The sequence below is a fragment of the Cryptomeria japonica genome, unplaced genomic scaffold (assembly GCF_030272615.1).
Source record: "Cryptomeria japonica unplaced genomic scaffold, Sugi_1.0 HiC_scaffold_40, whole genome shotgun sequence".
Lineage (NCBI taxonomy): Eukaryota > Viridiplantae > Streptophyta > Pinopsida > Cupressales > Cupressaceae > Cryptomeria > Cryptomeria japonica.
In genome coordinates, this window is record NW_026728862.1 from 502,501 (window position 1) to 517,626 (window position 15,126).

General features: G+C 62.8%; 2 non-coding genes across 2 annotated transcripts; both read right to left on the reverse strand.

Moving 5' to 3' along the window:
* Positions 1 to 4,386: 4,386 nt before the first annotated feature.
* On the reverse strand, positions 4,387 to 4,505 carry LOC131862291 (5S ribosomal RNA). Its single transcript, XR_009361307.1, has one exon. It is a non-coding gene; the product is annotated as a 5S ribosomal RNA (ribosomal RNA).
* A 7,804-nt stretch (positions 4,506 to 12,309) lies between these two features.
* LOC131862272 (5S ribosomal RNA) lies at positions 12,310 to 12,428 on the reverse strand. Its single transcript, XR_009361288.1, has one exon. It is a non-coding gene; the product is annotated as a 5S ribosomal RNA (ribosomal RNA).
* Positions 12,429 to 15,126: the final 2,698 nt, after the last annotated feature.

Consider the following 15,126-nt stretch of genomic DNA (forward strand, 5'->3'; position numbering starts at 1 on the left):
GTCCAGTGGGGTTTCTGGTGCGCTCCGAAGTGGGGTTATTGGAGCGCATCAAAGGTGCGCAATGCTGGTGCGAACCCGGGAGCGCTCCGATGTGTGCTCCAAGGTGCGGCGTGCACGAAGTCCGAGCCCGGTTTGCCCCGGGTGCGCACCTCGCGTGCACCTTCGCCGGGGTGAGCACCTTGGTGTGCAGACCTTGGTTGGGTTGCGCGCCCTGGTGCGCACCAAGGAGCGCTCTGAAGTGTGCTCCAAGGTGCGGCGTGCACGAAGTCGGAGCCCGGTTTGCCCCGGGTGTGCACCTCGGGTGCGCACCTCGCGTGCACCTTCGCTGCGGTGGGCACCTTGGCTGGGTTGCGCGCCTTGGTGGGCACCATGCAGTGCACGAAGTCGGAGCCCGGATTGCCCCGGGCGCGCACCTCCGCCAGGGTGGGCACCTTGGTGCGCACAACTTGCCTGGGCTGCGCACCAGGAAGGGCTCAAGATGGCACCCGCGTTCCGTTTTTTTCACTATCTTTCAGAACGGAAATTTTAAAATCTCGTTTTTTTTTGCCTTTTCTGGAAATTAGTGAAGGCAGCGCATCAAAGGTGCGCAACGCTGGTGCGAACCTGGGAGCGCTCCGATGTGTGCTCCAAGGTGCGGCGTGCACGAAGTCGGACCCCGGTTTGCCCCGGGTGCGCACCTCGCGTGCACCTTGGTGCGCACACCTTGGCTGGGTTGCGCGCCCTGGTGGGCACCATGGTGCGCACCAAGGAGCGCTCCGAAGTGTGCTCCAAGGTGCGGCGTGCACGAAGTCGGAGCCCGGTTTGCCCCGGGTGCGCACCTCGCGTGCACCTTCGCCGCGGTGGGCACCATGGCGTGCACGAAGTCGGAGCCCGGTTTGCCCCGGGTGCGCACCTCGCGTGCACCTTCGCCGGGGTGGGCACCTTGGTGTGCAGACCTTGGCTGGGTTGCGCGCCCTGGTGGGCACCATGGTGCGCACCAAGGAGCGCTCCGAAGTGTGCTCCAAGGTGCGGCCTGCACGAAGTCGGAGCCCGGTTTGCCCCGGGTGTGCACCTCGGGTGGGCACCTTGGTGCGCATGCCTTGCCTGGGCTGCGCACCAGGGCGGGCTCAAGATGGCACCCGCGTTCCTTTTTTTTCACTATCTTTCAAAACGGAAATTTTAAAATCTCATTTTTTTTTGCCTTTTTCTGGAAATTAGTGAAGGCAGCGCATCAAAGGTGCGCACCTCGCTGCCCACCACGGTGCGCAACGCCGGTGGGCACCCGGGAGTGCTTCGAAGTGTGCTCCAAGGTGCTGCGTGCACGTTGTCGGAGCCCGGTTTGCCCCGGGTGCGCACCTCGCGTGCACCTTCGTCGGGGTGGGCACCTTGGCTGGGTTTGCCCCGGCTGCGCTCCGAAGCGGGGTTATTGGAGCGCCGCCTCTTTTTTTGTCGGAGCGTTTGGTGGGGTTTCTCGCATTGGCTCTTCCGAGGCCCGGTTGCCACCCTGGCGCGCACGAAGTCGGAAGTAGGGTTAATTGCCCGGGTGCGCACCTTTGCCAGGGTGGGCACCTTACCTGGGCTGCGCACCAGGGCGGGCTCAAGATGGCACGCGCGTTCCGTTTTTTTCACTATCTTTCAAAACGGAAATTTTAAAATCTCCTTTTTTTTTTGCCTTTTCTGGAAATTAGTGAAGGCAGCGCATCAAAGGTGCGCACCTCGCTGCCCACCTTGGTGTGCTCTGAGGTGCGCACCCGGGAGCGCTACGAAGTGTGCTCCAAGGTGCGGCGTGCACGTTGTCGGAGCCCGGTTTGCCCCGGGTGCGCACCTCGCCTGCACCTTGGCCGGGGTGGGCACCTTGGCTGGGTTTGCCCAGGGTGCGCTCCGAAGCGGGGTTACTGGAGCGCCCCCTCTTTTTTTGTCAGAGCGTTTGGTGGGGTTTCTCGCATTGGCTCTTCCCAGGCCCGGTTGTTGGGTGCGCTCCCACCCTGGCGCGCGCGAAGTTGGAAGTTGGGTTAATTGCCCGGGCGCGCACCTTCGCCAGGGTGGGCACCTTGGTGCGCACACCTTGGCTGGGCTGCGCACCAGGGCGGGCTCAAGATGGCACCAGCATTCCCTTTTTCTCACTATCTTTCAAAACGGAAATTTTAAAATCTCGTTTTTTTTTTGCCTTTTATGGAAATTAGTGAAGGCATCGCATCAAAGGTGCGCACCTCGCTGCCCACCTTGGTGTGCTCCGAGGTGCCCACCACGGTGCGCAACGCCGGTGCGAACCCGGGAGCGCCCCGATGTGTGCTCCAAGGTGCGGCGTGCACGAAGTCGGACCCCGGTTTGCCCCGGGTGCGCACCTCGCGTGCACCTTGGTGCGCACACCTTGGCTGGGTTGCGCGGCCTGGTGGGCACCATGGTGCGCACCAAGGAGCGCTCCGAAGTGTGCTCCAAGGTGCGGCGTGCACGAAGTCGGAGCCCGGTTTGCCCCGGGTACGCACCTCGCGTGCACCTTCGCCGGGGTGGGCACCTCGGCTGGGTTGCGCGCCCTGGTGCGCACCAAGGAGCGCTCCGAAGTGTGCTCCAAGGTGCGGCGTGCACGAAGTCGGAGCCCGGTTTGCCCCGGGTGCGCACCTTCGCCGCGGTGCGCACCATGGCGTGCACGAAGTCGGAGCCCGGTTTGCCCCGGGTGCGCACCTCGCGTGCACCTTCGGCGGGGTTGCGCGCCCTGGTGGGCACCATGGTGCGCACCAAGGAGCGCTCCGAAGTGTGCTCCAAGGTGCGGCGTGCACGAAGTCGGAGCCCGGTTTGCCCCGGGTGCGCACCTCGCGTGCACCTTCGGCGGGGTTGCGCGCCCTGGTGGGCACCATGGTGCGCACCAAGGAGCGCTCCGAAGTGTGCTCCAAGGTGCGGCGTGCACGAAGTCGGAGCCCGGTTTGCCCCGGGTGCGCACCTCGCGTGCACCTTCGCCGCGGTGGGCACCATGGCGTGCACGAAGTCGGAGCCCGGTTTGCCCCGGGTGCGCACCTCGCGTGCACCTTCGCCGGGGTGGGCACCTCGGCTGGGTTGCGCGCCCTGGTGCGCACCAAGGAGCGCTCCGAAGTGTGCTCCAAGGTGCGGCGTGCACGAAGTCGGAGCCCGGTTTGCCCCGGGTGCGCACCTCGCGTGCACCTTCGCCAGGGTGGGCACCTCGGTGCGCACACCTTCTCAATGTTTTCTTGCCTTTTCTGGAAATTGGTGAAGGCAGCGCATCAAAGGTGCGCACCTCGGTGTGCTCCGAGGTGCGAACCCGAGAGCGCTCCGAGGTGCCCACGAAGTCGAAAGTCGGGTTAATTGCATTGTTTTCCCCGGGTGCGCTCCGAGGTGCGCAACATCGGCGCGCACCAAGGAGGGCTCCGAAGTGTGCTCCAAGGTGCGCACGATGGCGTGCACCTCTGGTGCGCACGATTCGGAGCTCGGTTTGACCGGGGTGCGCACACCTTGGCTGGGTTGCGCACCTTTTGTGCGCTCCAAGGTGCGCACGAAGTCGGAGCTCGGTTTGCCCCGGGTGCGCACCTTCGCCAGGGTGCGCACCTTGATGCGCACGCCTTGGCTGGGCTGCGCACCTTGGTGGGCGCCATGGTGCGCACCTTTCGTGCGCTCCAAGGTGCGCACGAAGTCGGAGCTCGGTTTGCCCCGGGTGCGCACCTTGGTGGGCGCCATGGTGCACTCCGAGGTGCCCAAGATTGGTGCGCACCAAGGAGCGCTCCGAAGTGCGCTCCAAGGTGCGCGCGAAGTCGAAAGTTGGGTTAATTGTCCGGTTTGCCTCGGGTGCGCACCTTGCGTGCACCTTCGCCAGGGTGGGCGCCTTGGTGCGCACACCTTGGCTGGGCTGCGCACACCTTGGCACCCGCGTTTCCTTCATTTTAAATTTTTTTTTTTTACAATCTCTCAAGTGGGAAATTCTATAATCTCAACTTTTTTTGCCTTTTCAGGAAACTTTTGAATGGAGCGCATCATTGGTGCGCTCCGAAGTGTGCTCCAAAGCTCTCTCCAGCTGCGTGCACCTGCCCCGGCCGCGCACCCGGCCCCGCCCAGCTTCGCTCACCTGTCCCGGGCGTCTGGTGCGGAACCTTAGAGTAAGAAACATCACCGTGCACCTTGGCCAACGTGCGCGACTCGACCGAGCGCGCACTGGCCGAGGTGCACACCGATTTCACCTGGGTGCGCGCGCAGCACCTCGGGCGCACCGGGGTGCGCGCACAACGCCCGGGTTGCACCGTGGCCTGTGTGCTCGGGGCGCCTCGGGTGCGCGCTCGGTGTCGCCCCCGCGCGCGCGGTAGTGCGGGCAGCGCACCCCGGCCCGGCCCGGCCCCGACGAGAACGCAAACGGGCAAAAGGTTTATTCAAATAGCATTGCGATGCCCGGCGAAAAACTAAAAAAGGGTGCAACACCGGGACTTCCCGGGAGGTCACCCATCCCAGTACTACTCCGGCCCAAGCGCGCTTAACTGCGGAGTTCTGATGGGATCCGGTGCACTAACGCTGGTATGATCGCACCCGTTATGAGCTTGTCGCAGTGTGTACTTAGCAAACCGCGACCCACGTGCGAATCCACCCCGGCCACCCACCCCCGTCGAGGTGCACACCCTCCCTCGCGAAGTGCGCCCCGTTCGCCAAGTGTGAGCCCTGCCCGGGTGCGCGCACCTTGCTAGGGCGTCGGGTGTGCACCCGGCCCGGCCTACGTGCGTGCACCTGGAGGGGGCGTCGTGTGCGTGCAGTGTCCCGTCTGCAACGCGGTGCCCACACACCACCTCGGGCGCAACGACCTGCGCTCACATGTGGGCCGAGTGCACCTTGGTGCATGTTCGGGGCGCCTCGGGTGCACGCTCGATCTTGCCCCGGTGCACCAAGGCGCTCGGTTTGCCCCGGGTGCGCACTTGGTGCAAGGTGGGCACCCAAAATAGGGATCAAGCACCAAAACACAAGTTTCGGGATGCAAAATGGGACCCAAGGACCACAAATGCGTTCCAAGACCCATGATGGGTCCACGAGAACAAAAATGTGTTCCGAGACTTAATAAACAAATATTGGGTTTTAGGAGAAGAAACATGCTCTGATGCCCAAAACGAGAATCGACCCCGAAAAGGCCACAGGCCAAAAGTGGGATGCGAGACAAAAAAAAATGGGACCCGAGGACCAAAATTGGGTTCCCAGGTCGAAGACAGGGCAACCGGACAAGAAACGACCTCTAAGGCTCGAAATGAGTCCCGACGACTAAAACTTGACAAGAAGCACCCATCAGGCACCCAACTCGACACCCATGGGATGCCGACCCACCCGGGCTTCCACCTAGCACACCTTGGCACCCACCCACCCTCGCACCCAACCTCGCACCCAACTTAGCACCTTTGAACCCACATTGGCACTCACCCTGACCCTGGCACCTTGGAACCCACATTGGCACTCACCTTGACCCTGGCACCCACCTTTGCACTCACCTTGGGACCCACCCTGGCTCCCACCTCGGCACCCACCCAGACACCCACCTTGGTTCCTTGGCACCCACCTTGGATCCTTGGCACCCACCCCGACACCCACCTTGGCACGCAACTTGGCTACTTGCCACCCACCTTGGCTCCTTGACGCCCACCCCGACAACCACCCCGTGACCTACCCTGGCTAGGGTTGGTGCACACCCACCCTGGTGCCCACCTTGGCACCCACCCTATGACCCACCTTGGCACGCACCTTAGTACCCACCCCGTTACCCACCCTAGGACCCACCCCGTGACCCACCTTGGCCAGGGTGGGTGCCTTGGTGCGCACAACTTGCCTGGGCTGCACACCAGGGCGGGCTCAAGATGGCACCCGCGTTCCGTTTTTTTCACTATCTTTCAAAACGGAAATTTTAAAATCTCATTTTTTTCTTTTTTTTGCCTTTTCTGGAAATTAGTGAAGGCAGCGCATCAAAGGTGCGCAATGCTGGTGCGAACCTGGGAGCGCTCCGATGTGTGCTCCAAGGTGCGGCGTGCACGAAGTCCGAGCCCGGTTTGCCCCGGGTGCGCACCTCGCGTGCACCTTCGCCGGGGTGAGCACCTTGGCTGGGTTGCGCGCCCTGGTGCGTACCAAGGAGCGCTCTGAAGTGTGCTCCAAGGTGCGGCGTGCACGAAGTCGGAGCCCGGTTTGCCCCGGGTGTGCACCTCGGGTGCGCACCTCGCGTGCACCTTCGCTGCGGTGGGCACCTTGGCTGGGTTGCGCGCCTTGGTGGGCACCATGCAGTGCACGAAGTCGGAGCCCGGTTTGCCCCGGGCGCGCACCTCCGCCAGGGTGGGCACCTTGGTGCGCACAACTTGCCTGGGCTGCGCACCAGGAAGGGCTCAAGATGGCACCCGCGTTCCGTTTTTTTCACTATCTTTCAGAACGGAAATTTTAAAATATCGTTTTTTTTTGCCTTTTCTGGAAATTAGTGAAGGCAGCGCATCAAAGGTGCGCAACGCTGGTGCGAACCTGGGAGCGCTCCGATGTGTGCTCCAAGGTGCGGCGTGCACAAAGTCGGAGCCCGGTTTGCCCCGGGTGCGCCCTGGTGGGCAACATGGTGCGCACCAAGGAGCGCTCCGAAGTGTGCTCCAAGGTGCGGCCTGCACGAAGTCGGAGCCCGGTTTGCCCCGGGTGTGCACCTCGGGTGGGCACCTTGGTGCGCATGCCTTGCCTGGGCTGCGCACCAGGGCGGGCTCAAGATGGCACCCGCGTTCCTTTTTTTTCACTATCTTTCAAAACGGAAATTTTAAAATCTCATTTTTTTTTGCCTTTTTCTGGAAATTAGTGAAGGCAGCGCATCAAAGGTGCGCACCTCGCTGCCCACCACGGTGCGCAACGCCGGTGGGCACCCGGGAGTGCTTCGAAGTGTGCTCCAAGGTGTTGCGTGCACGTTGTCGGAGCCCGGTTTGCCCCGGGTGCGCACCTCGCGTGCACCTTCGTCGGGGTGGGCACCTTGGCTTGGTTTGCCCCGGCTGCGCTCCGAAGCGGGGTTATTGGAGCGCCGCCTCTTTTTTTGTCGGAGCGTTTGGTGGGGTTTCTCGCATTGGCTCTTCCGAGGCCCGGTTGCCACCCTGGCGCGCACGAAGTCGGAAGTAGGGTTAATTGCCCGGGTGCGCACCTTTGCCAGGGTGGCACCTTACCTGGGCTGCGCACCAGGGCGGGCTCAAGATGGCACGCGCGTTCCGTTTTTTTCACTATCTTTCAAAACGGAAATTTTAAAATCTCCTTTTTTTTTTGCCTTTTCTGGAAATTAGTGAAGGCAGCGCATCAAAGGTGCGCACCTCGCTGCCCACCTTGGTGTGCTCTGAGGTGCGCACCCGGGAGCGCTACGAAGTGTGCTCCAAGGTGCGGCGTGCACGTTGTCGGAGCCCGGTTTGCCCCGGGTGCGCACCTCGCCTGCACCTTGGCCGGGGTGGGCACCTTGGCTGGGTTTGCCCAGGGTGCGCTCCGAAGCGGGGTTACTGGAGCGCCCCCTCTTTTTTTGTCAGAGAGTTTGGTGGGGTTTCTCGCATTGGCTCTTCCCAGGCCCGGTTGTTGGGTGCGCTCCCACCCTGGCGCGCGCGAAGTTGGAAGTTGGGTTAATTGCCCGGGCGCGCACCTTCGCCAGGGTGGGCACCTTGGTGCGCAAACCTTGGCTGGGCTGCGCACCAGGGCGGGCTCAAGATGGCACCAGCATTCCCTTTTTCTCACTATCTTTCAAAACGGAAATTTTAAAATCTCGTTTTTTTTTTGCCTTTTATGGAAATTAGTGAAGGCATCGCATCAAAGGTGCGCACCTCGCTGCCCACCTTGGTGTGCTCCGAGGTGCCCACCACGGTGCGCAACGCCGGTGCGAACCCGGGAGCGCCCCGATGTGTGCTCCAAGGTGCGGCGTGCACGAAGTCGGACCCCGGTTTGCCCCGGGTGCGCACCTCGCGTGCACCTTGGTGCGCACACCTTGGCTGGGTTGCGCGGCCTGGTGGGCACCATGGTGCGCACCAAGGAGCGCTCCGAAGTGTGCTCCAAGGTGCGGCGTGCACGAAGTCGGAGCCCGGTTTGCCCCGGGTGCGCACCTTCGCCGCGGTGGGCACCATGGCGTGCACGAAGTCGGAGCCCGGTTTGCCCCGGGTGCGCACCTCGCGTGCACCTTCGCCGGGGTGGGCACCTCGGCTGGGTTGCGCGCCCTGGTGCGCACCAAGGAGCGCTCTGAAGTGTGCTCCAAGGTGCGGCGTGCACGAAGTCGGAGCCCGGTTTGCCCCGGGTGTGCACCTCGCGTGCACCTTCGCTGCGGTGGGCACCTTGGCTGGGTTGCGCGCCTTGGTGGGCACCATGCAGTGCACGAAGTCGGAGCCCGGTTTGCCCCGGGCGCGCACCTCCGCCAGGGTGGGCACCTTGGTGTGCACAACTTGCCTGGGCTGCGCACCAGGAAGGGCTCAAGATGGCACCCGCGTTCCGTTTTTTTCACTATCTTTCAGAACGGAAATTTTAAAATATCGTTTTTTTTTGCCTTTTCTGGAAATTAGTGAAGGCAGCGCATCAAAGGTGCGCAACGCTGGTGCGAACCTGGGAGCGCTCCGATGTGTGCTCCAAGGTGCGGCGTGCACGAAGTCGGACCCCGGTTTGCCCCGGGTGCGCACCTCGCGTGCACCTTGGTGCGCACACCTTGGCTGGGTTGCGCGCCCTGGTGGGCACCATGGTGCGCACCAAGGAGCGCTCCGAAGTGTGCTCCAAGGTGCGGCGTGCACGAAGTCGGAGCCCGGTTTGCCCCGGGTGCGCACCTCGCGTGCACCTTCGCCGCGGTGGGCACCATGGCGTGCACGAAGTCGGAGCCCGGTTTGCCCCGGGTGCGCACCTCGCGTGCACCTTCGCCGGGGTGGGCACCTTGGTGTGCAGACCTTGGCTGGGTTGCGCGCCCTGGTGGGCACCATGGTGCGCACCAAGGAGCGCTCCGAAGTGTGCTCCAAGGTGCGGCCTGCACGAAGTCGGAGCCCGGTTTGCCCCGGGTGTGCACCTCGGGTGGGCACCTTGGTGCGCATGCCTTGCCTGGGCTGCGCACCAGGGCGGGCTCAAGATGGCACCCGCGTTCCTTTTTTTTCACTATCTTTCAAAACGGAAATTTTAAAATCTCATTTTTTTTTGCCTTTTTCTGGAAATTAGTGAAGGCAGCGCATCAAAGGTGCGCACCTCGCTGCCCACCACGGTGCGCAACGCCGGTGGGCACCCGGGAGTGCTTCGAAGTGTGCTCCAAGGTGCTGCGTGCACGTTGTCGGAGCCCGGTTTGCCCCGGGTGCGCACCTCGCGTGCACCTTCGTCGGGGTGGGCACCTTGGCTGGGTTTGCCCCGGCTGCGCTCCGAAGCGGGGTTATTGGAGCGCCGCCTCTTTTTTTGTCGGAGCGTTTGGTGGGGTTTCTCGCATTGGCTCTTCCGAGGCCCGGTTGCCACCCTGGCGCGCACGAAGTCGGAAGTAGGGTTAATTGCCCGGGTGCGCACCTTTGCCAGGGTGGGCACCTTACCTGGGCTGCGCACCAGGGCGGGCTCAAGATGGCACGCGCGTTCCGTTTTTTTCACTATCTTTCAAAACGGAAATTTTAAAATCTCCTTTTTTTTTTGCCTTTTCTGGAAATTAGTGAAGGCAGCGCATCAAAGGTGCGCACCTCGCTGCCCACCTTGGTGTGCTCTGAGGTGCGCACCCGGGAGCGCTACGAAGTGTGCTCCAAGGTGCGGCGTGCACGTTGTCGGAGCCCGGTTTGCCCCGGGTGCGCACCTCGCCTGCACCTTGGCCGGGGTGGGCACCTTGGCTGGGTTTGCCCAGGGTGCGCTCCGAAGCGGGGTTACTGGAGCGCCCCCTCTTTTTTTGTCAGAGCGTTTGGTGGGGTTTCTCGCATTGGCTCTTCCCAGGCCCGGTTGTTGGGTGCGCTCCCACCCTGGCGCGCGCGAAGTTGGAAGTTGGGTTAATTGCCCGGGCGCGCACCTTCGCCAGGGTGGGCACCTTGGTGCGCACACCTTGGCTGGGCTGCGCACCAGGGCGGGCTCAAGATGGCACCAGCATTCCCTTTTTCTCACTATCTTTCAAAACGGAAATTTTAAAATCTCGTTTTTTTTTTGCCTTTTATGGAAATTAGTGAAGGCATCGCATCAAAGGTGCGCACCTCGCTGCCCACCTTGGTGTGCTCCGAGGTGCCCACCACGGTGCGCAACGCCGGTGCGAACCCGGGAGCGCCCCGATGTGTGCTCCAAGGTGCGGCGTGCACGAAGTCGGACCCCGGTTTGCCCCGGGTGCGCACCTCGCGTGCACCTTGGTGCGCACACCTTGGCTGGGTTGCGCGGCCTGGTGGGCACCATGGTGCGCACCAAGGAGCGCTCCGAAGTGTGCTCCAAGGTGCGGCGTGCACGAAGTCGGAGCCCGGTTTGCCCCGGGTACGCACCTCGCGTGCACCTTCGCCGGGGTGGGCACCTCGGCTGGGTTGCGCGCCCTGGTGCGCACCAAGGAGCGCTCCGAAGTGTGCTCCAAGGTGCGGCGTGCACGAAGTCGGAGCCCGGTTTGCCCCGGGTGCGCACCTTCGCCGCGGTGCGCACCATGGCGTGCACGAAGTCGGAGCCCGGTTTGCCCCGGGTGCGCACCTCGCGTGCACCTTCGGCGGGGTTGCGCGCCCTGGTGGGCACCATGGTGCGCACCAAGGAGCGCTCCGAAGTGTGCTCCAAGGTGCGGCGTGCACGAAGTCGGAGCCCGGTTTGCCCCGGGTGCGCACCTCGCGTGCACCTTCGGCGGGGTTGCGCGCCCTGGTGGGCACCATGGTGCGCACCAAGGAGCGCTCCGAAGTGTGCTCCAAGGTGCGGCGTGCACGAAGTCGGAGCCCGGTTTGCCCCGGGTGCGCACCTCGCGTGCACCTTCGCCGCGGTGGGCACCATGGCGTGCACGAAGTCGGAGCCCGGTTTGCCCCGGGTGCGCACCTCGCGTGCACCTTCGCCGGGGTGGGCACCTCGGCTGGGTTGCGCGCCCTGGTGCGCACCAAGGAGCGCTCCGAAGTGTGCTCCAAGGTGCGGCGTGCACGAAGTCGGAGCCCGGTTTGCCCCGGGTGCGCACCTCGCGTGCACCTTCGCCAGGGTGGGCACCTCGGTGCGCACACCTTCTCAATGTTTTCTTGCCTTTTCTGGAAATTGGTGAAGGCAGCGCATCAAAGGTGCGCACCTCGGTGTGCTCCGAGGTGCGAACCCGAGAGCGCTCCGAGGTGCCCACGAAGTCGAAAGTCGGGTTAATTGCATTGTTTTCCCCGGGTGCGCTCCGAGGTGCGCAACATCGGCGCGCACCAAGGAGGGCTCCGAAGTGTGCTCCAAGGTGCGCACGATGGCGTGCACCTCTGGTGCGCACGATTCGGAGCTCGGTTTGACCGGGGTGCGCACACCTTGGCTGGGTTGCGCACCTTTTGTGCGCTCCAAGGTGCGCACGAAGTCGGAGCTCGGTTTGCCCCGGGTGCGCACCTTCGCCAGGGTGCGCACCTTGATGCGCACGCCTTGGCTGGGCTGCGCACCTTGGTGGGCGCCATGGTGCGCACCTTTCGTGCGCTCCAAGGTGCGCACGAAGTCGGAGCTCGGTTTGCCCCGGGTGCGCACCTTGGTGGGCGCCATGGTGCACTCCGAGGTGCCCAAGATTGGTGCGCACCAAGGAGCGCTCCGAAGTGCGCTCCAAGGTGCGCGCGAAGTCGAAAGTTGGGTTAATTGTCCGGTTTGCCTCGGGTGCGCACCTTGCGTGCACCTTCGCCAGGGTGGGCGCCTTGGTGCGCACACCTTGGCTGGGCTGCGCACACCTTGGCACCCGCGTTTCCTTCATTTTAAATTTTTTTTTTTTACAATCTCTCAAGTGGGAAATTCTATAATCTCAACTTTTTTTGCCTTTTCAGGAAACTTTTGAATGGAGCGCATCATTGGTGCGCTCCGAAGTGTGCTCCAAAGCTCTCTCCAGCTGCGTGCACCTGCCCCGGCCGCGCACCCGGCCCCGCCCAGCTTCGCTCACCTGTCCCGGGCGTCTGGTGCGGAACCTTAGAGTAAGAAACATCACCGTGCACCTTGGCCAACGTGCGCGACTCGACCGAGCGCGCACTGGCCGAGGTGCACACCGATTTCACCTGGGTGCGCGCGCAGCACCTCGGGCGCACCGGGGTGCGCGCACAACGCCCGGGTTGCACCGTGGCCTGTGTGCTCGGGGTGCCTCGGGTGCGCGCTCGGTGTCGCCCCCGCGCGCGCGGTAGTGCGGGCAGCGCACCCCGGCCCGGCCCGGCCCCGACGAGAACGCAAACGGGCAAAAGGTTTATTCAAATAGCATTGCGACGCCCGGCGAAAAACTAAAAAAGGGTGCAACACCGGGACTTCCCGGGAGGTCACCCATCCCAGTACTACTCCGGCCCAAGCGCGCTTAACTGCGGAGTTCTGATGGGATCCGGTGCACTAATGCTGGTATGATCGCACCCGTTATGAGCTTGTCGCAGTGTGTACTTAGCAAACCGCGACCCACGTGCGAATCCACCCCGGCCACCCACCCCCGTCGAGGTGCACACCCTCCCTCGCGAAGTGCGCCCCGTTCGCCAAGTGTGAGCCCTGCCCGGGTGCGCGCACCTTGCTAGGGCGTCGGGTGTGCACCCGGCCCGGCCTACGTGCGTGCACCTGGAGGGGGCGTCGTGTGCGTGCAGTGTCCCGTCTGCAACGCGGTGCCCACACACCACCTCGGGCGCAACGACCTGCGCTCACATGTGGGCCGAGTGCACCTTGGTGCATGTTCGGGGCGCCTCGGGTGCACGCTCGATCTTGCCCCGGTGCACCAAGGCGCTCGGTTTGCCCCGGGTGCGCACTTGGTGCAAGGTGGGCACCCAAAATAGGGATCAAGCACCAAAACACAAGTTTCGGGATGCAAAATGGGACCCAAGGACCACAAATGCGTTCCAAGACCCATGATGGGTCCACGAGAACAAAAATGTGTTCCGAGACTTAATAAACAAATATTGGGTTTTAGGAGAAGAAACATGCTCTGATGCCCAAAACGAGAATCGACCCCGAAAAGGCCACAGGCCAAAAGTGGGATGCGAGACAAAAAAAAATGGGACCCGAGGACCAAAATTGGGTTCCCAGGTCGAAGACAGGGCAACCGGACAAGAAACGACCTCTAAGGCTCGAAATGAGTCCCGACGACTAAAACTTGACAAGAAGCACCCATCAGGCACCCAACTCGACACCCATGGGATGCCGACCCACCCGGGCTTCCACCTAGCACACCTTGGCACCCACCCACCCTCGCACCCAACCTCGCACCCAACTTAGCACCTTTGAACCCACATTGGCACTCACCCTGACCCTGGCACCTTGGAACCCACATTGGCACTCACCTTGACCCTGGCACCCACCTTTGCACTCACCTTGGGACCCACCCTGGCTCCCACCTCGGCACCCACCCAGACACCCACCTTGGTTCCTTGGCACCCACCTTGGATCCTTGGCACCCACCCCGACACCCACCTTGGCACGCAACTTGGCTACTTGCCACCCACCTTGGCTCCTTGACGCCCACCCCGACAACCACCCCGTGACCTACCCTGGCTAGGGTTGGTGCACACCCACCCTGGTGCCCACCTTGGCACCCACCCTATGACCCACCTTGGCACGCACCTTAGTACCCACCCCGTTACCCACCCTAGGACCCACCCCGTGACCCACCTTGGCCAGGGTGGGTGCACCCACCCTGGTGCCCACCTTGGCACCCACCCATCCTAGCACCCAGCCTGTGACCGGGCTTGGAACCCAACCTTGCACCCGCACCCGTCTTGGCCAGTGTGGGTGCGCACCCATCCTGGCACCCACGTTGTGACACACCCTTTAACCCACGCACCCTAGCACCCACGTTGGCACCCACCTTGGAACCCAACCTAGCAACTTGGCACCCACCCCGTGACCCACCTTGGCATCCACCATAGCAGTCGCCGACTTGGCACCCACCTCGGCACCCACCTTGCCACTCACCCTAGCATCGACCCATCCTAGCACCCACCCTGGCACCTTTGCACCCTAGCACTCACCCATCCTAGCACCTAACCTGTGACCCACCTTGACACTCACCCTCGCACCCACCTTGGAACCCAACCTAGCACCCACCCACCCTGACACCAACCCTAGCACCTACCCACCCTTGCACCCACCCTGTGACCCATCTTGGCACCCACCCATCCTACCACTCAACCTATCACCCACCTTCTCACCCACCTTGGCATCCACCTTAGCACCCACCCACACTGGCACCTTGGCACCCACCTCGGGCAAGGTGGGTGCACACCCACCCTGGCACCCAATTTAGAACCCACCGAGCATGTTACCCACCTTGGCACCCACATTGCAGCCCACCCTAGTACCCACCCTATGACCCACATTGGCATCCACACCCTAGCACCCAGGCACCTCGACACCCGCCTTGACACCCACCCTAGCACTGAACCTGTGACCCACCTTGGAACTCACCCTAGAACCCACCCACCCTGTGAACCACCTTGGCATCCACCTTAGCACCCACCCACCTTGGCACCCACTCTAGCACTCACCCATCCTAACACCCAACTTGTTACCCACCTTGGCACCCGCCCTCGCGTCCACCTTGAAACCCACCCTAGCACCCACCCACGCAGGAGCCCACCTTGGCACCCAACCTAACACCCACGCATCCTGGCACCCAACTTGTGACCCACCTTGGAACCCACCCTAGTACCCACCTTTGAACCCACTATATCACCAACCCACCTTGGCACCCACCCTATGACCCTCTTTGGAATCCACCCTAGCACGCACCCACCCTGGCACCCACCATGGAGCGCACCCTAGCACCCACCCACCTCGGCACGCACCTCAACACCCACCTTGGTGTGCGCACTGCGCCAACCTCTCAAAGACCCTATGTGGTGCGCTCCAAAGTGTACACCTTTGGTGCGCTCCAAGGTGCGCACCTTTGGTGCACACCGAGGTGCACACCAAAGTGTGCACCGAGGTGAGCACCAAAGTGCACTCCAGGGTGCACACCAAGGCGTGCACCTTTGGTGCGGTCAATGCAAACGAATTCGGAAGTTGGGGTCGATGTCCTAATCGCTGCTGCAGACTACACGTATGAGAATCGGACAAATAGCTTTATATAGG